At 38.2% G+C, this 27,347-nt stretch overlaps 1 non-coding gene across 1 annotated transcript; it reads right to left on the minus strand.

Moving 5' to 3' along the window:
* Window positions 1-19,888: 19,888 nt before the first annotated feature.
* Window positions 19,889-19,995, minus strand: LOC130943179 (small nucleolar RNA R71). The gene has a single exon (XR_009071709.1). It is a non-coding gene; the product is annotated as a small nucleolar RNA R71 (small nucleolar RNA).
* Window positions 19,996-27,347: the final 7,352 nt, after the last annotated feature.

The following is a 27,347-nucleotide window of genomic DNA, read 5'->3' on the forward strand; positions in this document are numbered from 1 at the left end:
GGTTCCACAAAGAGTATGCGGGATTTGTGCAGATTACAGTCACTATACCGATGAGTGCCCGCAACTCCAACCAGAAGACAACACTGTAGCAGCCACTCATAACTTCTATGACCACCCCAATCAAGGGTATAATCAAGGTTGCAGCTATAACCAAGGATGGCAGGATAACTCTAACCAAGGCTGGAGAGACAATTCTAACCAGGGTTGGAGGGACAATCATAACAGAGGAGGCAGAGATAACAATGGAAATCAAAGGTGGAATAACAATAACAACTTCAGGCAGCAGAATCAGAATCAGGCCTACAGAGCACCTCATCTAAGACAGCATCAAGCATCTTAGCAACCCTCTCAGATCACTCATCCCTCTTCATCTCCTAATGATGAGTTACTACAATCTATTGATCGGAGACAACAGGCCATGGAAAATAACTTTACTGCTACTCTGAATAGTCTGACTTCTACTCTGTAAGCCCTTGTCTCACAGATTGGATCAATGAACAACTCCAACAACCATTCCTCAAGCTCTGGTGGACTCCCCTTTCAACCATTACCCAACCCAAAGGGTGGTATTAATGCCATCACCCTAAGGTCCGGAACCACATTGCAAGAGAAGAATTAGGAAGAGCCAAATCCACCTGAACACGCCTCAGCTGAAAAGGTAGTGGAAATAGAAGATGTTGAAGAAGAAAAGAGCATGCAGGACATGGCTAAAGAAAAAGACGCCAAATCACAGAAAGAAGCACCAAAGGGCGCAGGCACTATAGAGGACGCCATTCCTATTCCATTTCCACAACTTGCAAGGAAGCACAGGAAGCAGTTGGAACCTGATCCTAAAATGGTAGAAATCTTCAAAAAGGTTGAGGTAACTGTTCCCCCTTTTGATGTCATTCAACAGGTACCTAAATATGCAAAGTTTCTAAAGGATTTATGCATACATAAAGATAAAATTAATGAATTAGAAACTATTCCTTTAGGTAGTTCTATATCTGCTTTAATGGGAAATATACCAGAAAAATGTAGTGACCTAGGCCCATGCATGGTTAACTGTACAGTTGGAGGCGTGATATTTTCTGACTGCATGTGTGATTTAGGAGCATGTATTAGTATAATGCCTTTATCTGTATATGATGTTTTGAGGCTCCCTCCCTTAAAAAGGTCGGCAACTCGTTTTGTGTTAGCAGATAAAAGTATTATTACAGTGGCTGGAGTTGCTGAAGATGTATTACTAAGTATCAAAGGTCTCACTTTCCCTATTGATTTTTACATCCTGGAGATGCCCCAAAATGACTCAGAGAAGCCATCGTCAATCCTACTCGGAAGACCTTTCTTAAAGACCTCGAAGTTCAAATTAGATGCTTTTGCAGGCACATACTCTTTTGAAATAGACGGCCGAGTAGTAAGCTTCAATCTGAATGGAGTTATGAAGCACCCTCCAGAAGACCGTTCTATCTTCCAGTGTGACACCATAGATGAAACTGTAGCTGAAGTTCACCAGGAAGAGTTTGAAGATAAGTACATAGGACAAGGTCCAAGTGTGGGGAATTTTGAGGACAATGCAGGTACTCTACCACTGCCATCAGTTCCAGATAATCCAGAGCCAAACCATGAACAGAAGTTAGAATTGAAACCCCTCCCTCCACACCTCAAATATGCTTACCTCGAGGACAAGCAGAAGTTTCCAGTTATCATTGCATAGGACCTCACTTCTCAGCAGGAAGAGCAGTTACTTAGTATGCTGAGTAAGCACAAGAAAGCAATTGGGTGGAGTTTAGCAGACATAGTAGGCATCAACCCTCAAGTTTGTGAGCACAGGATATTTTTAGAAGAAGGAGCAAGACCTGTTCGTCAACCCCAAAGAAGACTGAACCCCACTATTTTAGAGGTTGTCAAGAAGGAAGTGACCAGACTATTAGAGGCAGGTATTATCTACCCCATCTCAGACAGTGGGTGGGTGAGCCCAGTACAAGTGGTGTCCAAGAAGTCTGGAGTCACTACAGTGAAGAATGAGCATGGAGAGCTCATAGCAACCAGAGTACAGAACACCTGGAGGGTCTGCATTGATTACAGGTGTCTCAACCAAGGTACTCGTAAGGATCACTACCCTCTTCCATTCATTGATCAAATGCTGGATCGCCTGTCAGGTAAATCACATTATTGTTTTTTAGATGGTTACACAGGCTATTTCCAGATTCATATAGCTCCTGAGGATCAGGAAAAAACTACCTTTACCTGTCCTTTTCGGACTTATGCTTACAAGAGAATGCCATTTGGCCTGTGCAATGCACCAGCTACTTTCCAAAGGTGCATGATGAGTCTTTTCTCTAATCTTATTGAGGACTGTATGGAGGTTTTTATGGATGATTTTAGCGTTTATGGTGATTCTTTTAACCTTTGCTTGGATAGTTTATCTAGAGTATTAGATAGATGTGTCAGTATAAACCTTGTATTGAATTTTAAAAAATGTCATTTTATGGTTAAACAAGGAATCGTACTAGGACATGTTGTATCTAATACTAGCATTTCTGTAGATCCAGAAAAGATGGATGTTATTTCTAATTTGCCTTACCCCTCTTCTGTGAGGGAAGTCCATTCGTTCCTTGGCCATGCAGGTTTTTACCGAAGATTCATTAAGGACTTTAGTAAGGTAGCACTTCCCTTATCCAAGTTACTACAGAAAGATATCGAGTTTGAGTTCAGTTAGGATTGCAAACAAGCGTTTGATAAGCTGAAAACCGCCCTAACTCAAGCTTCAATTGTGAGAGGACCGGACTGGAGCCAGCCATTCGAAATCATGTGCGATGCTTCCAGCCATGCAGTAGGAGCAGCGCTGGCTCAGCGTGAAGGTAAGGACCCTTTTGTTATTGCTTATGTGTCTAAAACTTTAGGCGCCGCTTAGTCCAATTACACTACTACTGAGAAAGAGCTTCTTGCTATTATTTTTGCTCTGGATAAATTTCGAGCCTATTTACTTGGTACGAAGGTAGTAGTGTACTCAGACCATGTAGCTCTAAAGTATTTATTAGCTAAAAAGAAATCCAAACCAGGGCTTATACGTTGGATACTGCTACTACAAAAATTTGATTTAGAAATAAAGGATAGGAGTGGTAACCAGAACCTAGTGGCAGACCACTTGAGTCGCCTTGAACACATTAAGGATAACTCCACTCCTATAGCTGATAATTTTCTATTTGATAACCTACAAGCAGTATCTGAGGTAATCCCTTGGTATGCACCTGTAGCTAATTATCTAGTTAGCCACACTTTTTCTCCACACTTTACTAAGCACGAAAGAGACAAGCTGAAAAGCGAGTCTAAATATTATATATGGGATGACCTATATTTGTGGAGATGTGGCGCTGATCAGGTAATTAGAAGGTGTGTGCCTCAATCAGAATTCCAGTCCATTTTAGAGGCCTGTCACTCATCTGAGAGTGGAGGACATTTTGGCCCTCAAAGAACAGCTAGAAAAATCTTAGACTGTGGATTCTGGTGGCCCACCCTTTTTAAAGACGCTGCTGAATTTTTTAAATCTTATCCCCCATGCCAAAGGTTTGGTAATATATCCCAGAGGGATGAAATGCCTCAACAAACTATGCTTTTCTGTGAAATTTTTGATGTCTGGGGCATTGACTTCATGGGTCCATTTTCGAATTCTAATGGCCACCTCTATATATTGTTAGCTGTAGACTATGTTTCTAAATGGGTGGAAGCGATTCCTACCCGTACTGATGATGCTAACACTGTTGTTTCCTTTGTTAGAAACCACATTATCTGTCGCTTTGGATCACCGCGAGAGCGTGGCTGGAGGCGTGCCTTTGGCACAAATTAGTCCACGCGTAAGCATCGTTGACGCGTTCGCGTCAAGTGCAATAATTGGCCTCCCACGTGTCCGCATCACTCACGCGTCCGCGTGCCCTGGAATTCGATGTAACATGGGTGCACAACCGAAAGTTGTGCTAGAGTGGTGCTGCATCGGTGCTGAACGCACAAATTCTTCCCACGCGAACGCATGGCTCATGCGTCTGCATCATATCCTTCTAATGGCCACTCACGCGGTCGCGTGATCCACGCGATCGTGTCACCCAAAATTTGGCAAAAATTAAAATTCGAACAGAAAGTTGTGCCAGCCTCGCGCCAGTAGCATAACATGTGTCACGCGTCAGTGTGACCGACGCGTCCGCGTCGATTCACTTAATGCGCATTCGCGTGAACGCGTCACTCACGCGTCCGCGTCGCTTGTGCCGCAAAACTTATCCTAATCTACCACATATCTTATCTTTCTCCTCCCCCAATCCTACTTTTTCTTTTCCCTCCTTATTTCTTTCTTCCCCTTTCTTCCTTCTTCCCTCATTCTCACTTTCTACTTTTTCTCTCCTCCCACCATTATCAAGGTTTTTCTTTTCTTCTTCCCTCCTCACTTTTCTAGTCTTCTTCTTTATTTATGTTTTCTTCTTCCTTACTCTTTCTTTTTACTTTTATTGCATATGTTTTCTTTTTCTTTCTTTATTATTGGTGTTGGAAATTTATTTTGTCATTATGGATTGTTTCATAATTGTTTGGCAATTATATTTTTAAGGGGTTGCTTGCATGTTCAATTTATTATTTTACTTGGATTATTTACCATGCATGCTATGTGTTTGTGAAAAAGCCCATATGACATCATGCACTTTTCTACATTATTCTATTCTACTATTCAATGCCTGCTTTTCACAAATTCCCTTTACTATTTTATTAATTGAATTTAATTGTCAATACAAACGTGATAGTTTGTTACGAAGTGATGTTAGATCTATGCTACTCATGCCCTTGCCGGCATGCCAATAATCATCTTGCATATACTTACCCTATCATGCACTTGTTCTATTCCCTTTATTGATCTTTTCACATATTGTCATGACCATGTGTTTACTTTATTCATCTTTACTGTGCATTGATTATCACTCATTCAATCCCCTTCCTTGCTCTATCTCTTTGGATTTAACTTACTTTCTCTTCCCTTTTTCAGAATGGCCACCAAGAAAGGCAAGGAGAAAGCTACCCCTAAACCCACAACAAGGAAAGGAACGAAGAGAGCATTAGTGGCAGAGCCTTCTTCCACTGCAGTCAAGCCCTCAACAAAGAGAATTAAAAGGATTATCAAGGTTGATGAAAAGGAGAGAGCCTTCCCAGTAAAGGACACTGCACGATTTCCAAATCGCTATTGTGAGCAGATGTTTCCTATTCTGGCAGCTCGAAATTACAACAATGAACACCTTCTTATCCTTCCGCCTCGTATTGCTAAATTTTTTGAGCCACAAATTGCACAAAGACATTAGGGATTCTTACAGAGACAGCCACGACAGGTTAATCTTTCTTGGGTTGTTGAGTTCTACTCCAACTTCCACCTGCTGACTCTGCAGTCCGTTTATTTACGCCAGAAGCAAGTCCCCATTACAGAAGAGGCTATTCAGCAAGCCTTAAATCTCCCCTCTGCTCCAGAAGGATTGGACATTTTTCAGAAAGCCGCCATCAAACGCCAGACGTACACCTTTGATTAGGACACTGTTCTCAGAGTTATCGCTCAACCTGGAAGCTGATAAACCCAATTTGTAGGGTTTATCTTGTATTGATTTTAGGGGATTTTATCACCTTTTACCCATATTTATTCAATGAAATAGCATGGTTTTGTATATTCTCCTTTAATTGTGCTTAAGAGTGAAAACATGCTTTTTAGGACTTAAAATAGCTAAATCTAATTCTCCTTAATTCCATTAGATACCTTGATATGTTTGTTAAGTGATTTAAGGTTTAGGAGGCAAAGATTGGATCAAGGGAATGAAGAAAGAAAGCATGAAAAGTTGGAGAACTCATGAAGAAATGAAAGAACCGGAAAGCTGTCAAGCCGACCTCTTCGCACTTAAACGACCATAACTTGAGCTACAGAGGTCCAAATGATGCGGTTCCAGTTGGGTTAGAAAGATAACATCTGGGGCTTCGAAACGATATAAGATTTGCCATAGTTGCTACACGTATGGTGGCGCGCACGCGCACGGTACGTGGACGTGCCGATGGTGGCACATAACCCACTTAATGCAACACGTGGCCAGCGATTTTAGAAGCCTTGTGGGCCCAATCCAACTCATTTCTTATGCTATTTAAGCCAAGGATTAAAGGGGGAATGAACATACTTTCATGCTTTAGAAGTTAGTTACCATTAGTTTAGTTTAGCTTAGTTTTGGAGGGAAAATTAGTTTTAGAGAGAGAAGTTCTCACTTCTCTCTAGGATTAGGATTAGGATTAGTTCTTAGATCTAGGTTTTAATCTTTGCTTTCTTCTACTTCTACCTCTCAATTCTTTGTTGCTACATTCATCTTCTTCTACTCTTTTGTTGTAATTCCCTTTATGTTGTTCTTATATTTTGTTGTAGATCTAGTATTGTTCCTTCTACATTCTTCCAATTCAATAAGAGGTAATTCATACTAAATGTGTCTTCTTTGCTTTTCTATTGTTGATCTCTTGTTTTTGTAGTTGTAGATTCCTTTAATTCTTGCATTTAATAATGATTACTTCTATTGCACTTTATGTGTTTGTTGAAATGTCTCTTATAGATATAGTATAGATTTTGTTCCTCTTGGCCTAGGTAGAGTAATTAGTGACACTTGAGTTATCTAATTCCTTTGTTGATTGATAATTGGAGAGATTGCCAATTGGTTTGGAGTGCACTAAAGCTAGTCTTTCCTTGGGAGTTGGCTAGGACTTGTGGCTCAAGTCAATTCATCCACTTGACTTTTCTTTATTTAGTAAGGGTTAACTAAGTGGTAGCAATGAACAATTCTCATCACAATTGAGAAGGATAACTAGGATAGGACTTCTAATTTTCATACCTTGCCAAGAGCCTTTTATAGTTGTTAGTTTATTTTCATTGCCATTTACTTTTCATGCTTCTTATCCAAAAACCCCAAAATAACTCACAACCAATAACAAGACACTTTATTGTAATTCCTAGGGAGAACGACCCGAGATTTGAATACTTCAGTTTATAAATTTAGGGGTTTGTTTTAGTGACAAACAACTTTTTGTATGAAAGGATTATTGTTGGTTTAGAGACTATACTTTACAACGAGATTTCATTAGTGAAATTCTAAACCGTCAAAAATCCATTCATCAGCAGCAAATGGATCTTCGGATACCATCGTTCCCGTCCTAAGGGAATCTCGGCTTCCGCACTTACCTTAGAGGCTCACGTATGGGCACAGATTATGTCACATTACGTCTTCCCAAGTACTCATGAGTCCTCCTTCACCGCAGACATGGCCGTTCTACTATGGTGTATCCTCATAGACCAGCCTCTAAATTTACCAAGACATATCCGGAATGCTATGGAACACGTGCAGATCGCGGGCAACCTACCTTTCCCCGCCTTGGTCTCTGATCTTATCTCAGCAGCCGGAGTCTCCTACAAAGCTGGCGACACCAAAGCCATACTTCCTCGGGATGATCAGTACGTCCCCAACGGGAGATATTTCAGGCAACCACTTGCCACTACCAGCCAGTCCACAAAGGATGCTGCAGTTCCTCCACCATCTACTAGTCAACTACTGCATCAAATACTGAAGCGGTTGGACCAACAAGAAAAGAAAGCAAAGCTCCAAGAGCACCGCAACCAACGCCGCTTCAAATACCTCAAGGAGCTACTCACAGGCAATCATAGACCTGACGACGACCCAGGCACTCCGGACTCCACTTCCTTCACCAGCACAGGGAGCCATTACGGTCCTAACTGTGGAGACATTGCCACCAACCCACCATTGTTCCTGACAGATGGCACCGAGGACGGTGCAAATCCTTAAGTGTGGGGAGGTCGGTCAATACCTGACTTTCGGAGGTAATTCTTCTTCCCTAAACACCAATAAATTAGGATATTTAGTTAGTTTTTCTTTTAGAATAGGATAAATTGCATAATAATAGATTAGTTGCATGCATGTTCTACTTGATTGAAAAGACAATAAGTTTCTTCTAAGACTCTATTTTTTTTTGGAACAAAAATTTCACTAATTTTAATTAAAAAAAATTTTATGTTAAATTTGCTTGAAGCTGTATTTAGAACATGAATATTTGAGTTAAAGAACACACAACCTGTGAGATTTGAGCCTTTATGCATGGTTACATTATTTAACCATGATTGTTTTATTCTTTTGTGTTTACTTCTCTATGATTGTAATCTATATTTTGTTCCATCCTATATGTCTAATGTTTGGTATATTTATATGCTGCATATGATTGAGGCCATTAATTGTTCAGCTCACTTATCCAAATTAAGCCTACCCTTTCAATTACCTTTGTTAGCCACTTTGAGCCTTTTAATCCCATTTGTTCTCTAATTTACCACATTACTAGCCTTAAGCGGAAAAACAATTGTATATCCCAATTTGAATCTTTGATTAGCTTAAGATAGAATTATGTGTACTAATTAAGTATGGGAAATTGTGGGGACAAAGGATAATAAGGAAGTGTATCATGATAATATAATGGGAATTTGGACACCAACTCATGTGAAACTATAAGAATCAAATTGATTAGTATACAAAGGATAAAATCTATGTGCATTGATTAGCTATGTTTACTTTTATGTCTATATAAAAAAAATTCAATAAATAAATAAGGGGACAAAAATTACCCCAATGTTGAGTTAAGAATCCAAAGATCAATGCAAGTATGATAATATTAAAATAAAAAGTTGATATATGAGTATGGAATGTGAAAGAGAATTTTGGGTAGCTAGGTATGAACTCCAAGGTTATATAAAATATATATAGGTTATGTTAAAGCTTGGGTTAATTAAAGATTCAATTTATAAGCTCACTTAACCATATATGTATCCTTACCTTTACCTTGGCCCCATTACAACCTTGAAAAGACCTCATGATGCTGCATTGGTATATTAAATGTTGTTGATTGGTTAGGAGAAGAACAAAATTTAGGGACCATGATTAGAGAAGGATAGAGTGATTACCTTATACACTGGAGAGATTAGATTATACATACATCATCAGTGAGGGTTCAATTCTTGAAATTCTATGTTCCCCGCTTTCATGAGCTACCTTCTTGCATTTTTATATGTTCTTACTGAATGAGAATTGAATTAGTGAAACTTGATTTGTAATTGTTTGAAGAGCTTATTTATTCTTGATCAAGTGGACAAAAATCATATAGTTGCATTCACATATATAGGTTGCATTGCATTGCATGAGTTTTTACATGTTCCTACTCATTTATTCTATCTCCTTGAGGACATGCTAATGTTTAAGTGTGGAGAGGTTGATAAACCACTATTTTATGGTTTACAATGTGTTTAATTGTGTGGTTTTATCATGGTCTTTACCCACTTATTCATATAATTAGCATGCATTTATATTTCCTTCCTAAAATTATTACATGATTGAAAACTTACTTCCTGGAGACCTTTAATTAGGTATTTTAATCCCCCTTTATTCCATTTGATGCCGTGATCTGTGTGTTAAGTATTTCAGGCTTTATAGGGCATGAATGAGTGGAAGATTGGAAAGGAAGCTTGCAAAAATGGAAGGAATACAAGAAGTTGAGGAGATGACCAGCGAGAAGTGACGCGTACGCGTCAGCGACGCGACCGCGCGAAAGAGAGAAAATTGCAGTGACACGGCCGCATGAGTGATGCGGACGCGCGGATTGGAAAAGCAGAAGCGACGTGGATGCATGGACGACGCGCCCGCATGGAAAAGCAAAACACCAAATGACCCGTCCGCGTGAATGACGCGTCCGCATGACGTGCGCGATCTGCAGAATTTCAGAAGTCGCTGGTAGAGTTTCTGGGCCGGATTTAAACCCAGTTTTTGGCTCAGAATTACAGATTAGAGTCAGGGAACATGCAGAAACAGGAGACACAATTCATTCTGCATAATTTTTAGTTTTAGATCTGGATTTACTCCTCCCCTAGGTTTTTCACTCACTTGAGCATTCATAATTAGGATTGGAAGATTTTGGCTTTAGCCTTTGAGAAGAGTCTACCTCCGGTACTTGTCATCTTATTTTGTTATTTACTTTTTATAATTATTCTTCTATATTCTTAATCCCTCTAGAGTTGACTTTGGATTATTTCTACAAGTTATTAATATAGACTATTTTTATTTTCAATTAATACTTTTATTATTATTTATCATGTCTTCTTTTATTTTCACCATTAATTCTATGAATTTTATAATTATGATGACTGAGTAGTTCTATAACTTGATTGGGGGATGATTGAAAGGAACCCTTGAGTTAAACTACTCAAGAGAGAAATTATAATTGGATTTATTATTGAATCACCCTTTAATCATTAACTCTAGTCCTTCCCAAGGGAAAGGATTAGGACTTATGACTAGAAACAGATTTCCAACTTGCTTGACTTTCCTTTACCTAGTAAGGGTGAACTAAGCAGAGTAACTTCTAGTTATTAATTAATCTTGAGAGTATTCCAACAAGAATAGGGGTTCCAACTAATCTACCCCCAGTCAAGGCTTTTATTTAAAATTAATTGAATTCTCTAATTTAAATTTCTGTTTATCAACTCAACCATTTTTGAAAACACCCGATTGATGAAATAGCACATCTCTCTGCAACTCGTTGGGAGACGACCTGGGATTCATACTCCCAGTATTTTAATTTTCAATATTGTGACAACCCCTTTTAAATTGATAAGTGGATTTTCGGTTGGTTAAGGACTGTACTTGCAACGTGTCCCTATTAATAAATTCTTAACTCGCCAATTTCCGCCACGTCATTGGCTTTCTCCTTACCCTTGCGATGCATCCTGAAAAAGGACAAAAACTAAAATACAACTAAGGAGAAATAGATAAAAATCACAAAAGCAAAGAGGAAATAGTCAAACAATGCAAATTAAATCTAATAAAGTAACCAGACACTCCATTGAGGAAAACATGTTCAACAGCAATGATATGCTCAAAAGGAAATGTAGTTTTCTACAACCAAGCAACCTAAGTAACATTTAAAGGAAATGAATGAAAATTAAAGTGCAAACACTTAGGTAAAGTGATAAAAGTGAATTGAATCAAGAAAATTGATTATTGCCTAATTGTGCATTCAAAGTGTAAGATTTAATCGAAATTCAGCACCAAGGGAATAACCAACTTGATAATGAGAAGCTTACTTATTCATGTTAAAAGTGGAAAATAATCAAACACATACAACCCTTGTTCACAAAGCAATAAGTTGATAAAATTCAATTTGAATTGCTCAAAAACTTGAAGGAACAAGTGGCTATGTTTGTGATCATTTATATTTAAAAACTACATGAACAAGCCATATCCTCAATTCACTTGCTAACTTTGCATGCACTTAACTTATAACACCAACAACTAATCAAAGCTGAAATTCAGTGCAATTTGGTGTTTAAGCAAAAATCAGCAATAAGTGCATAACCAAACAAATGATCATGCTAGAGTAGAATATGCACAACTAAGGTAACACCAAACAGTTGAACAAACTGAAGATTTAAAGCCAATTCGGTGTTTCAAGCAAAAATAACTCTAGATGCATATAAGAATTCAATCTTAACCATCATCCAAACTCACATAAAACTACACAGGTGTGAATTACAATGCCTTATGAAAACAAATTTTAAGGCTCCTGTTGATCAGACAAGAGAATCAAATAAAAAATATTCATTCAGGAAATATATCGAACATGTGGTGTGCATCAATTTCAGACAGCAATCTCATTCCAGTATCAACATCAATCAACCCAGAAAATTTTAGCCATAGACAATATTCAATCCTGAAACATAGAAATCATCTAACCTAACCTAACCAAATCACTAAAACAGAATTAAAAACAGTTAAAGAAAAATAAAAGAAAATGGAACAGGGGCAGGGAAAGGGTGGAACCTGCGTTGATGGAAGAAAGGAATAACAGAAGGGAGGGGTGGTGGTGGCGAGGTCACGACGGCACAGAAGTTCGTTGCTGCTGGTGGTTTCTCGCCGGACTGGAAAGGCGCGGACTGAAACTTGGCACGGAGAATAGGGGTCATAGCGTAGAAGGAAGAGAAATGGGAAATGGGGAAGAAAGAGAAGAAGGAAAAACGAAGAGAGAGAGGGTGGGCGACAGTGGTCGCCGGTGGTGGCGTCGCGGTCAGAAAGAGGTGGTTGTAAGGTCTGGGTGGTAGGATTAGGTGGTGGTGTCATCTTCAGAGAAAGAAGTAGAAGAAGGGGTTTAGGGGTAACTGAAGCGCGATGATAACCCCTTTCAAATTAACGTTCGAAAAGGGGCTTGTGTGTACGCACAAGGTAGTGTGTGTGGACGCACAGAAGGGAAAAGAGGCGTTATGAGTGCGCATAGAAGCGTGCGTACAGTGAGAATAGAAGGGATTTTGAGATCTATGTGTGCGCACAAAGAAGTGAGCGTGCGCACAGAAGGAAAAGAGGAGGTGTTCCCACGCACACTGTGTGCGTGGGCTGCGAGCAGAGGGGGTGTTAAGGGTGTGCGTGTGCACAAGGCGATGCGCACGCACAGGAAGGGGTTTTTTTTTTCTTTGAAAGAATAGGGCAAAGTGTGCATGTGCACAAGTGATGTGCGGACGCACGGGGAGAAAAGAGGGTGGGGGTGCACACGCACAAGACGTGCGAGTGCCCAGGACAGAGTGAGTGTTAAGGGGTGTGCATGTGCACGAATCTGTGCGTATGCACAGGCGACAAAAAATAGGGGGAGTGTGCGCGCGCGCACGATGCTGTGTGTACGCACATGACTCTGTTCCTGCAACAAAAATTATGCCTCTAAGGCACCAATCATGACATCCAAAACAGGTTTTCAAGCCCCAAAACACCATAAAACTCCAAAAACACATTATTCAACTAAGATTACCTAACAAACATCAAAATGTAACTAACCAACTAAGAACGTAACCAATTTTTCAAGTAATAAAAGACAAAAGGGAGAAGGTTAGAAGGATATTACCATGGTGGGGTGTCTCCCACCTAGCACTGTGGTTTAAAGTCCTTAAGTTGGACTTTTTGAGGTGATTCTTGTGTCATGGCGGCTTATGCTTCCTCTCTTCCTTGAATTTCTAACCAAGTTTGCTCTTGATTTGACCTCCGGGGTCCCAAATATAGTGCATCAAACTCTTGAGAGATTCCAAACTAGCAACTAGGATCCATAAGTGTTGACTTTAAAAAACCAATGCCCGGATCCTATACTCTAGTCTTTTGTTCATCTTCTTGTTGGTCTTCATTTTTGCACTTGGATGAACATTGTCTCAAATTACCATTAGAACACTTGTACACTCCCTGGAATCCACTAAATTGAATCTTGCACCATAGTTGAGCTCCAAAAGTTGAATTGGCTCCCTTGATGAACTTTCTATTTTCTTGCCAATTAATATTCTTCTCTCCATCATCCACTACTCCAAGAAGGATTTGAAGTTGACAATCCGTCTCCAAGATGTCATATTGATGTGGGCCTAGAAAGTTTGTTGGCGAAATCTTCACCCACTCAATTCGCTCTTGCACATATACCTGCACTTCTTGGTAGCTCAAATCTTCCTCAACCTCCTTTAAATCTTCCTCATCATCACTCAAGTAAAAAATTGGAGGTTATGTGAAGTCCACATCAACATCTCCTTCAAATTCAAACAAGGGAGGCTCATGAAGGTCATTGAAGGGACTAACCAAGTTGGACAAAATTTCTTGAATGATGGAATCCTCTTGATCAAATTCCACTAACTCTTCATTTGTCTCCTTTTGTGCTTCATGTTGTGACTTGATATCTTCTTCTTGATTTTACAATCTTTCCACTATTCCACACTCTTCACTTGATTCCACACATTCATCCACTAGAATCTCTTATTTGTGGTATGAACGCAATGAAGCTAATCGGTCTAAGGTTTCCACTAAGGTAGACATAACTTGCTCTTGCTTCTTCCGGAACTCTTGTTGTTCTTGAATGAGCATGAAAAGCGCTTCTTGTGTGGGTTGATCCATATATGAAGATGAAGCTTGAGGTGATGAAGGTTGACAATCGAACTCATGAGGGTGAGGGTTTTGGTTTGTATGTAGTAAGGTGATGGTGTGTAGAATTGATGACTAGAAAGGTAAGTGTTTGGGCTCCATGGGGGTAAATTGTGGTAATGGTGTGAAAAAGTCATAAAGAAAATATAAACAAAACTTACTAACACAAGCAACCAAACAACCAAAAAGTGCTATTTATACTATTAACATATTTACAACAACCAAAGATATAACACCAATTGCATCATTCCCTGGCAATGGCGCCAATTTGATAGAGAAGAATTCATGCCAATTTAGATTTAGAAAAAATAACTTTCGTTGTGAGTATAGTCCAAACCGGCAACCTATCCTCTGCAATCAAAGTTTAGATTTTTTTTCAAATACAAAACATATAAACCGAGATACGGGGTTTTGCAATCGAAGTGTTACTCTTTCGGTTGTGAAAATACGGAGTTTTACAATCAAAGAACTAAAGATTAAAAGAATTAATCAACAAAAGAACTAAGGAATGATCAAAATTGATATTAATGCAAGTAAAAAGGAAATAAGGTCAAAACTAGTGAAAATGCTAAGATATGCACAAAAAGAGCCTTGACTTAGAAATGAGAATCCAAGGAATCCTATCATTGTCTTAACCACAACTATGGTGATCCATCATGAGTTAATATCGCTTAGTTAACCCCTAATATCAAGGAGTAGGTCAAAATGACATAATTGATCTCAATCCACAAGTCCTAACCAACACTATTAATGGGAGGCTTAGAGTTAGTGGAAACCAAATCAGTTAACAATCCTAACACAATGTAGAATGGACATCCACAACTCAAGTTCACCCAATCACCCAATTTCCCAACCAAGAGTGTGAAAACTAGGCAAAAACTAAGCCAACCATTTTATCAAACACTTGGTGTGCATGAAAATAAAATCAAATTAAATTGTAATAAAATAATACAATTAAAGAAAGCAACAATGACAAGAAAGCATAAATTGGCATTAATTGAAAAAAAAATGTTCATCAACATAAAAAGTAACTAAAATGAGAAATTAACAAGGTAAACTAAGGGAATTAAGACAATAGAACAAAGAAAGGTAGAAGAAACTAGATGAAAACAAGAATTAAAAAGAGAAATTATAAAGAAATTAAACTAAAAAACCCTAATTCTAGAGAGAAGGGGGAGCTTCTCTCTCTAGAATGTGACTTACATGATGTTAAACTAACCCTAATTACTCCCCCCTTTACATGGAAGGAGGCCATCTTTGATATAGCACTCAATCAACTTCAGAAAGTACAAAACTGGGCTCTGGATGCCCAGAAATTGCCCCCAACGATTTGCAATAAATGAGTCACACACTGAGACTTGTGCATACGCACAGGTGTGTGCGTACGCACACATGCTGATTTTTCTCATGTGCGTACGCACAGGGCTGTGCGTGGGCACACTCTGAAATGCTTCTCTCCTTTGATTTTTTCATATTTTCTCCCAATTGCATGCTTCTCTTCCACTCTTGTCAAGTCATGCCTACCTATTACACCTGAAATCACTCATCAAATACATCAAGGCATTGAATGGAATGAAAGTGGGATAAAATTGATTAAATTAAGTGCAAAATAGCATGTTTTTACAATTAGGCACAATTTAGAGAGAAAACACAAAAGTATGCTATTTAGGTGAATAAATGTATGTTTATATGATGAAATCCACTCAAATCAATCAAAAAGTTATCGTCAAATATGGATTCATGAAGGAGTATTTTAGTAAATTTAAAAAAATTAGAATTAATAATAATTGTAGCTAAACATATTTATTATTAGGGTTATTTTAGTAAATTTAAAAAAATTAGAATCAATAATAATTTTAGCTAAACATAATTATTATTATGGGTATTTTAATAAATTTATTATAAGAGATATTTTATAAATTCAAAAAAATCAATGTAAAAAATAATAATATTTAATTAGGTTTATATTTAATTTTTAGTCATTAATATTTTAATTTGAATGAGTAAGGATAATTTTGACATATTACATAATATGACCAAGAAATTTAAACTCAACCAAACAAAAATTTATTCATTCCTAGAATTTTTACGTAATATTTCAAAACATTAAATTTTATAACCAAACATAGAAATCTTATAGTCCAAATAATCTCATTCTTAGGCATTATATTCCTAGGAATGATATTCTTGGTAATAAAATTTAATCTTTGAACCACACACACCCTTAACATAATCAATTATCAACTTCTTGATCTATTGCTCATGAGAAGAGGTGAGGTACATTTGCTAATCCCAAGCCACATAACCCTCAAGATCTTAATTCAGAGTGATTACATGTCACATATCAAGCTCTAAATTATCAACCAAGAGAATTGTGAGAGTAGAGCCTTAAACTGAATTTTATGAATCCTTTATCAAGCTCATCATAGCATTCAAATTATCTCTTTGAAGAACAAAAGCTCTCTCTTAGATGAACAATACTTGAATTTAGAAGAAAAATGATAACATCAATTCATTAAGATACAACAGAGCTCCTTTCCCTAACAAATGAGGGATTTAGTGACTCATGACTCCATTACACAAAAGCTTTAACAAAATCGGAAAAATAAGAAAAGGAAAATGAAATGAAGTAGAAAGCAAAACTAAAAGTCAAATACAATTCAAAGCCAAAAGTAAAGTAAAAGTAAAGGTCCTTTTCAAGTTCTAATCCTCCCCTATTTATGCTATTTTTTCTCCTCAAGTGCTTTTGAAGTTTTCTTCCAGATTGGATCTTGCTGGGCTTGAATCAGAAGCATTTCTTCAGGCCTTGGCGTTATTAACTTCAGGCGCCCCTTTTGCTGGCATTGCCGACGCCCAAGGTTTGGTTCCTGACGTTAATTGGATCGAGCGCTCCTTATAATGGGAATTGCCAATGCTCCTCTTTTTCATTATGCAAACTTGTATACCCATGCGTACGCATATTCAATCATGTGTACGCCCACTTGCTGAATTTCCAATCTCCAATATCGCAGGCGTTATCACAAGGTGGCGCCAGTTTAACCTGGCATTGCCAATGCCATAATACACTTCCCAGGGTTGTCTTGGCGTTATCAAAAAGTGGCGCCAGTTGTTCTTTGGAGTTTCCAACGCCTCTTTTACATTTATGTCATCTTATTCACTTGTGCGGACGCACAGACGCGTGCGTACACACACTTGCTAAAGTTTCCAATCCCAATATCGCAGGCATTACTTGTGGATAACGCCCCTTATAGTGGGCGTTGCCAACACCCGAAATCAAACTCCAGGGGCTACCTCTTTGTTGGCAGGGTGATGAATTCATATTTGATGATGATTTTTGGTTGGAATTGAATGGATTACATCATATAAACTTGCATTTATTCTCTTGAATAGCATGCTTTTGAACTTTTCTCCCAAATTGTGCTTGATTATGAAAACATGCTCTTTTATGCTTAATTTGATCTATTTTTATTCCATTTGCCATCCATTCAATGCCTTGATGAGTTTATGAGTGATTTCAGGTGTATATGGTAGGAATTGGTTGGAGAAAATGGAAGAAGAGCATGCAAAGGGGAGGAAACATGAAGAATTAAAGGAGATGAGCTCAGAGACGTGTGCGTGCGCATAGCCTTCTATGCGTCCGCACAGAAGCCCAAGCAGAGTGTGTGGATCAATTAGAGCGTGTCGCGTGTCCAGCCAAGCATCGCCTAGTGTGCATGCGCACAGCTACTTATGCGTACGCACAGGAAGGGATTTTCGCAAAGTGGACGCACACGCCTGTGCGTCCGCATAGGTGTCAGTGCATGACTTCATTAAAAAGGCACGTGACTCGCAATTTGAGGGCTTTGGAGGCCCATTTTTGAAGTCTTTTAGCTCATATTGGAAGGGAGAATGAAGAGAATAACATAGCATATCATTAGTGTAGTTTTAGGAGTAGTAGTAGGAAGTTTTAGTTTAGTTTTCTCTAAGTTTTTTCATCACCTCTACTAGGGTTTACATTAGGATTTTACATTCAAGTGCCATTTTCCATTTTTGATCTTGGATTTTGCTAAGTTCCATTGTAAGTATTCCCTTGTTATTACTCTTTATAGTTACTTTGTCATTACTCTTTCTTTTAATTCAAGTTATAGTTCAATTTTACTTCTCTCTTGTAATTTCAATTTCTTGTTGATGAATTTGATGTTTGATGTTTGTTTTATGCTTCCTTGTGTTATTCTTGTTGATTGAGATCAATTGTTGCTTTTAGTTTCATGTCTTTTCTCATGTCTTTTCTCATTTTTACCATGTTTAAGCTTTTTGCCCACCAAGTGTTTGACAAAATGTCAAACATGATTTTAGGCTAAATTTTCACCTCTTGGCTTGGGTAAAGTGAGCAATTGGGTTCCTAGAGTTGGAATGTCCAACATTTAGTGTCAATTCTTGGATTGCTAATTGTTTTTGTTCCTACTAACGCTAAGTTGTTGCTAAGGCAATTAGCAAGCAATTTAGGATTTGTGGGTTAAGAACACTTATGCTCACTTAACTTACCTTCTGATGTGAGGGTTGATCAAGTGAGACTAATCCATCATAATTGTCATAGTTGTGGTTCCAACAAGGAAAGGACCCCTAGCTCACTCCAAGCCAAGACCCCCTTTTTGTGCTTTCAATCTTTCATACCTTGTTATGTTAATCTCTTTCATACTTTACTTGTTTATATTACATAGTCGGTTCTTTAATCTCTTTATTAGTTCAATCATTACAATTTTGCATGTTCTTTTATTGCTTTATATGTTCATCTCTTCATTGAAAACCCCTTGATTTCTACTACTGGAATTCGCACACTCATTGCCCTTAAGTGATTCCTAGGGAGACGACCCGAGGGTCAAATACTCTTAGTTTTAAATTGGTTTTGAGTTGTGACACATCTTGTGAATTTTCCAATTTTGATCGAGGGCTAATTGTTGGGTTCGGAGCTATACTTGCAACGCCAATCTTATTTTGAGATAAATTCCGAACCCACTTTAGGCTCCTATCAAAATTTTAGCGCTGTTGCCGGGGAATTCACTTTAAGTGCAATGAGTGCTATGATTTTGGTTGTGTAAATATGTGAATAGTGTGAATATTTGATTTTGGTTTGCTACTTGGCATTAGTTGTAGATACTACTTTGCTCTTTAGTAGTCTTAGTAGTTGTAGGTAGTTAAGTTAGTTCTTGTTTACTTGCCTACTTCTGTTTTGCTTTTCATAATTGCATGCTTTTATTGCCTCCTCAGTTGAATGACACGGTTGCTTCCAGACCCGAACTTGGTCACTTTTGATCCAAAAATTGAAAGAACTTTAACTCGTATAAGGCAAGCTCGGCGCCGGCTAGCTTTTGTGAATAGTGAATCGGGCTCCCTTGAAGACCACTCCCATTCACTATCACCACCAATCCGTGACCATCATTCTCCAATCAATGAGGAGACTCTATATTCATCTGTGGGGAGTACTGAATTCTCTTTGAGTGACTCAGGTGACACTATCATGGCGGACCCACCGCGAAGGATCACTTTGAAGGAAGCTGGAGCTCCCTGATCTTGACTTGCAACCACTTCAAATTCTTTATCTGGCCTTAGACCCAAATTTCGAGCTTAAGTCTGGCACAATCAACTTGCTGCCCAAATACAATGGGCTACCTGGGAAAGATCCTCTGAAGTACCTTAAGGATTTTCAAGTTGCATGCGCAACTGCAAGAAGACATGGGGCGGATGAATCCGCAGTGTTGGTCTTCGCTTTCCCTTTCTCTTTGGAGGAAAAAGCAAAGGAGTGATTTTATACTCAGCCGAGTGAAATTAGATCCAACTGGGACTTGTTGCGTAAAGAATTTTTGGAGAAGTTCTACCCTCCTCAGAAAACAGACAAACTGCGAAGAGAGATCTTGTGCATTGTGCAACAAGATGGGGAGACTTTGTATTAATATTGGGAAAGATTCAAGAAGTTACTAGAAGCTTGCCCTCACCACCGGATTGATGAGCCATTTTTTATTAGTTATTTCTGTCAATAAATGCACTACCAAGATGAGCTTCTCCTAGATGCCGCAAGTGGAAGATCATTGATCACGAACAAGACCGCAGCAGAAGCATGGGAAGTTATATCGGATTTAGCAAACTCAACTAAACACTCAAGGGAAAGGGACCCACAACCAAAAGCTTTAAGCAAAGTTTCTCCCTCCGGAGATGCTAATTTGACCGAGACCCTTAGTGAGACGATAGTTTTGTTGAGACAAATCACCCAAGGGCAACAAAGTACTCAGGCTTTGATAATCACCTTCATGCAAGAGTGATGAGCGGATATTTTATACGCTTTTTGGGGGTAATTTCATGTAGATTTTAGCATATTTTAATTGGTTTTTAGTTAAATATTATTAGTTTTTAGGCAAAAATTATATTTCTGGACTTTACTATGAGTTTGTGTGTTTTTCTGTGATTTCAGGTATTTTCTGGCTGAAATTGAGGGAGCTGAGCAAAAATCTGAGTTAGGCTGAAAAAGGACTGCTGATGCTGTTGGATCCTCACCTCTCTACACTCGAAATGGATTTTCTGGAGCTACAGGAGTCCAATTGGCGCGCTCTCAACGGCGTTGGAAAGTAGACATCTAGGGCTTTCCAGCAATATATAATAGTCTATACTTTGCGCGAAGATAGACGACGTAACTTGGCGTTGAACGCCAAGTACATGCTGCTGTCTGGAGTTAAACGCCAGAAACACGTCATGATCCGGAGTTGAACGCCCAAAACACGCTATAACTTGGAGTTCAACTCCAAGAAAAGCCTCAGTTCGTGGATAGCTTTAGTCTCAGCCCCAGCACACACCAAGTGGGCCCCAGAAGTGGATTTCTGCACCAATTATCTTAGTTTACTCATATTCTGCAAACCTAGGTTACTAGTTTACTATTTAAACAACTTTTAGAGAATTATTTTGTACCCCATGACATTTTCATATCTGAATTACATACTTTTTGACGGCATGAGTCTCTAAACTCCATTGTTGGGGGTGAGGAGCTCTGCAGCATCTCGATGAATTAATACAATTACTTTTGTTTTCCATTCAAACACGCTTGTTCTTATCTAAGATGTTCATTCGCGCTTAATTATGGAGAAGGTGATGATCCATGACACTCATCACCTTCCTCAATCCATGAACGTGTGCCTGACAACCACCTTCGTTCTACATCAGATTGAATGAGTATCTCTTAGATTCCTTAATCAGAATCTTCGTGGTATAAGCCGGATTGATGGCGGCATTCATGAGAATCCGGAAAGTCTAAGCCTTGTCTGTGGTATTCTGAGTAGGATTCTGGGATTGAATGACTGTGACGAGCTTCAAACTCCTGAAGGCTGGGCGTTAGTGACAGACGCAAAAGAATCAATGGATTCTATTCCAACCTGATTGAGAACCGACAGATGATTAGCCGTGCTGTGACAGAGCATTTGGACCATTTTCACTGAGAGGATGGGAAGTAGCCATTGACAACGGTGACACCCTACATAGAGCTTGCCATGGAAGGAACCTTGTGTGTGGGAAAAGGATTTCAAGGAAAAGTTGAAATTCAGAGGACAAAGCATCTCCAAAACTCCAACACATTCTCCATTATTAAAGTAACAACTATTTATTTTATGCCCTTTTTACTTTATACGAGGCTAAAGAACTCTATTGGTATCCTGACTAAGATTAATAAAATAAACATAGCTTGCTTCAAACCAATAATCTCCGTGGGATCGACCCTTACTCACGTAAAGTATTACTTGGACGACCCAGTGCACTTGCTGGTTAGTTGTACGGATTGCAAATTCGTGCACCAAGTTTTTGGCGCCATTGCCGGGGATTATTCGAGTTTGAACAACTAAAGGTTTATTTTGTTGCTTAGATTAGGAAGAATTTATCCTTTCTTTTTACTAGAATTGCATCTTCTATTATCCCTTTTTAAAAATTTTTCAAAAATATTATTTTTCTTTATCAATTTTTAAGTTTTTCGTGAGTTTAGTGTCTTGTTCTAAGTTTGGTGTCAATTACATATTTGATATTTTTCTTTAAAATTTTCGAACTTGTGTTCTTTGTTCTTCATTGATCTTCAAGTTTTTCTTGTTCTGTGTCTTTTCTTGTTTTTCTTGTACTAATCCAAAGCATTAGTCTCCCAAAAAGAAATATACCTGCTCAGAACAATTGTTACCTTTTCTGCCCAATTGGCTAGAGCGTTGGTCTATATTCTTGGTAATTGGGTATCTTTATTTCAAAACTTCTTTTAAAAATAATTTTTCTTGATTTAATCTTGTGCCAAACTTTAAGTTTGGTGTTTTATTGTTAATTTTTCTTCAATTTTCAAAAATTTAGTGAAGTTTTCTAAAAATTTTAAGTTTGGTGTTCTTTCTTTTGTTCTTGTGTTCTTGTGAATCTTCAAGGTGTTCTTGAGTTTTTCTTGTATTTTGATCTCAAAATTTTTAAGTTTGGTGTTCCTTGGTGTTTTTCCTCCAAAATTTTCGAAAATAAGGAGCATTAGATCTAAAAATTTTAAGTCTTGTGTCTTCTGTGTGTTTTTCTCTTTCATCATAAAATTCAAAATTCAAAATAATATATTTTCTAACTAATTTTGAACTATTTTTTTCGAAATTTTTTTTATAAAAATTCAGATTTCAATTTTAAAATTTTTCAATTCTTATCTTTTTAAGTTAAAAAAAAAAATTTATCTTTTTCAAAAATCTTCATAAAATATTTTCAAATTCTTATTAAATTTTTTTTATTTTAATTTTCTTATTTTATCTTATTTTTATTTTGGTTTTTATTTTATTTCGAATTTTTTTTATTTATTTATAAACTAAAAATTTAAATCCACATTACCCCTTTACTCCAACATGGACATAAGCGGAAATGAACAGTCCATAAGGACTCTGGGGTCATATGCTAACCCCATTACTGCTTCATATGGGAGTAGTATATGTATACCCTCCATTGGAGTTAGTAGTTTTGAGTTGAATCCTCAACTCATTATCATGGTGCAGCAAAGTTGCCAGTATTCTGGTCTTCCACAGGAAGAACCTACAGAGTTTCTGGCACAATTTTTGCAAATTGCTGACACAGTACATGATAAGGAAGTAGATCAGGATGTCTACAGATTATTACTGTTTCCATTTGCTGTAAAAGATCAAGCTAAGAGGTGGTTAAATAACCAACCTAAGAACAGCATAAAGACATGGAAACAGCTGTCAGAAAAATTCCTGAATCACTATTTCCCTCCAAAACGGATGACACAGCTAAGGCTAAGCATCCAAGGCTTCAAACAAGGAGATAATGAATCCCTTTATGATGCCTGGGAGAAATACAGAGAGATGCTAAGAAAATGCCCCTCTAACATGTTTTCAGAGTGGGTGCAATTAGACATCTTCTACTATGGGCTTACAAAAAAAGCTCAGATTTCTCTAGACCACTCAGCTGGTGGATCTATACATATGAGAAAAACAATTGAAGAAGCTCAAGAGCTTATTGATATAGTTGCCAGAAATCAACATCTGTACCTAAGTAGTGAATCTTCTATGAGAGAAGAAGCTAAAACAGTAACTGCTGAGCTCAGTCCTGTAGATCAGGCTAATGAATTCAATCAGCAATTAGACTTTCTAACTCAACAGCTAGCCGAATTCAAAGAAATACTACAGGAAACAAGAATGGCTAACAGGAATATGGAAGTACAGTTAAAGCAAACAGAAAAGCAATTGTCAAAACAAATAGCAGAAGAATGCCAAGCAGTTCAATTAAGAAGTGGGAAAACATTAAATACCTCACTTCAAAGCAGCAGGAAGCCAAGAAATGAACAAATGGCTACTCAAAATCCCTCTGAGGACAATCAGAGCTCAGAGAGGAATAAGGCTGGCGCTGAACGCCCAGACCATGCTCATTCCTGGCGTTCAACGCCAGAAACAAGCATGAATCCGGCGTTGAACGCCCAAAGGGAGCACAGTTCTGGCGTTCAGACGCCAGTAACAGATAAGGAGTTGGCGTTTAACGCCACTCCAGCTTCCACCCCTGGCATTCAAACGCCAGTAGGGGATCAGTCACATACAAGTGCTGATAACAACCCTTCTAAAAAGGCTTCCCAACCCACTTCTGTAGGTAATAAACCTGCAGCAACTAAGGTTGAGGAATATAAAGCCAAAATGCCTTATCCTCAAAAACTCCACCAAGCGGAACAGGATAAGCAATTTGCCCGCTTTGCAGACTATCTCAGGACTCTTGAAATAAAGATTCCGTTTGCAGAAGCACTTGAGCAAATACCCTCTTATGCTAAGTTCATGAAAGAGATCTTAAGTCATAAGAAGGATTGGAGGGAAACTGAAAAAGTTTACCTCACTGAAGAATGCAGTGTAGTCATTCTGAAAAGCTTACCTGAGAAGCTTAAAGATCCTGGGAGCTTTATGATACCATGCACATTAGAGGGTACTTGTACCAAGCAAGCTTTATGTGATCTTGGGGCAAGTATCAACCTAATACCTGCATCTATTATCACAAAGCTTGGTTTGACTGAAGAAGTCAAACCAACCCGGATATGTCTTCAACTTGCTGATGGCTCCATTAAATACCCATCAGGCGTGATTGAAGACATGATTGTCAAGGTTGGGCCATTTGCCTTTCCTACTGACTTTGTGGTGCTGGAAATGGAGGAGCACAAGAGTGCAACTCTCATTCTAGGAAGACCTTTCCTAGCAACTGGCCGAACCCTCATTGACGTCTGATGAGCGGATAATTTATACGCTTTTTGGCATTGTTTTTAGGTAGTTTTTAGTAAGTTCAAGCTACCTTTAGGGATGTTTTCATTAGTTTTTATGTTAAATTTACATTTCTGGACTTTACTATGAGTTTGTGTGTTTTTCTGTGATTTCAGGTAATTTCTGGCTGAAATTGAGGGACTTGAGCAAAACTCTGAAAAAGGCTGACAAAAGGACTGCTGATGCTGTTGGAATCTGACCTCCCTGCACTCAAAATGGATTTTCTGGAGCTACAGAACTCCAATTGGCCCGCTCTCAACGGCTTTGGAAAGTAGACATCCAGGGCTTTCCAGAAATATATAATAGTCCATACTTTATTCGGAAATTGATGACGTAACTTGGCGTTGAACGCCAAGTACATGCTGCTGTCTGGAGTTAAACGCCAGAAAAACGTCATGATCCGGAGTTGAACGCCCAAAACACGTCATAACTCGGAGTTCAACTCCAAGAGAAGCCTCAGCTCGTGGATTGATCAAGCTCAGCCCGAGCATACACCAAGTGGGCCCCGGAAGTGGATTTATGCACCAATTACTTATTCATGTAAACCCTAGTAGCTAGTCTAGTATATATAGGACACTTTACTATCGTATTAGACATCTTTGGTCTCAGTTTTGTTTTATTCTTCATCTTAGGAGACTATTGATCACGTTTTAGGGGGCTGGCCATTCGGCCATGCCTGAACCTTTCACTTATGTATTTTCAACAGTGGAGTTTCTGCACACCATAGATTAAGGGTGTGGAGCTCTGCTGTACCTCAAGTTTCAATACAATTACTATTACTTTCTATTCAATTCTCTTTTATTCTTATTCCAAGATATACGTTGCACAACACCTTGATGAATGTGATGATCCGTGATACTCATCATCATTCTCACCTATGAACGCGCGTGATTGACAACCACTTCCGTTCTACCTTAGGCCGGGTGCATATCTCTTAGATTCCCCAACAGAATCTTCGTGGTATAAGCTAGAAAGATGGAGGCATTCATGAGGATTCGGAAAGTCTAACCTTGTCTGTGGTATTCCGAGTAGGATCCTAGGAATCTGGAAAGTCTACCTTGTCTGTGGTATTCCGAGTAGGATTCCGGTATTGAATGACTGTGACGAGCTTCAAACTCCTGAAGGCTGGGCGTTAGTGACAGATGCAAAAGAATCAATGGATTCTATTCCAACCTGATTGAGAACCGACAGATGATTAGCCGTGCTGTGACAGAGCATTTGGAACGTTTTCACTGAGAGGATGGGATGTAGCTATCAACCAAGGGTGAGGCCTCCAGACGATTAGCCGTGCAGTGACAGCGCATAGGACCATTTTCCCGAGAGGATTGAAAGTAGCCATTGATGATAGTGAACCCCTACATACAGCTTGTCATGGAAAGGAGTAAGAAGGATTGAGTTGAAGCAATAGGAAAGTAGGCGTTCTTGAGCCATACAGTATCTCCATTCGCTTATCTGAAATTCCCACTATTAAAATTACATAAGTATTTCTATCCCTTTTTTTCTATTTTATTATTAATTTTCGAAAACATAAACAAATTTAATCTGCCTAACTGAGATTTACAAGGTGACCATAGCTTGCTTCATACCAACAATCTCTGTGGGATCGACCCTTACTCACGTAAGGTATTTCTTGGATGACCCAGTACACTTGCTGGTTAGTTGAACGGAGTTGTGTCCACTCGTGCCAATTTCAAATTCCATAAAAGTACAAGGAGTACATCTTAAAAAATATGGATCACAATTTCGTCCACCAAGTTTTTGGCGCCGTTGCCGGGGATTGTTCGAGTATGGACAACTGACGGTTCATCTTGTTGCTCAGATTAGGTAATTTTCTTTTCAAAAATCTTTTTCAAAATTTTTCTTTTATTTTTCGTTTTTCTAAACTTTATTTTCGAAAAAATTAATAAAAATTCAAAAAAATTCATAAAATCATAAAAATAAAAAATTATTTTGTGTTTCTTGTTTGAGTCTTGAGTCAATTTTTAAGTTTGGTGTCAATTGCATGCTTTAAAAAATTTTTCTTGCAATTTTTTCGAAAATCCCATGCATTCATAGTGTTCTTCTTGATCTTCAAGTTGTTCTTGATAAGTCCTCTTGTTTGATCTTGATGTTTTCTTGTTTTGTGTTGTTTGTTGTTTTTCATATGCATTTTTCGTTTGTTAGAGTCCATGCATTAAAGATTTCTAAGTTTGGTGTCTTGCATGTTTTCTTTGCATCAAAATTTTTTTCAAAATTGTGTTCTTGATGTTCATCATGATCTTCAAAGTGTTCTTGGTGTTCATCTTGACATTCATAGTGTTCTTGCATGCATCTTGTATTTTGATCCAAAATTTTCATGTTTTGGGTCATTTTTGTGTTTTTCTCTCTCATCATTAAAAATTCAAAAATAAAAATATATATATATATATTTTCCTTATTTTTCTCCAAATTTTCGAAAATTTGAGTTGACCAAGTCAAAAATTTTTAAAATCAGTTGTTTCCTACAAGTCAAGTCAAAATTTCAAAATTTAAAAAAAATCTTATCTTTTCAAAATCTTTTTCAAAAATCATATCTTTTTCATTTTTT

The sequence above is a fragment of the Arachis stenosperma genome, chromosome 7 (assembly GCF_014773155.1).
Source record: "Arachis stenosperma cultivar V10309 chromosome 7, arast.V10309.gnm1.PFL2, whole genome shotgun sequence".
Classification (NCBI taxonomy): domain Eukaryota; kingdom Viridiplantae; phylum Streptophyta; class Magnoliopsida; order Fabales; family Fabaceae; genus Arachis; species Arachis stenosperma.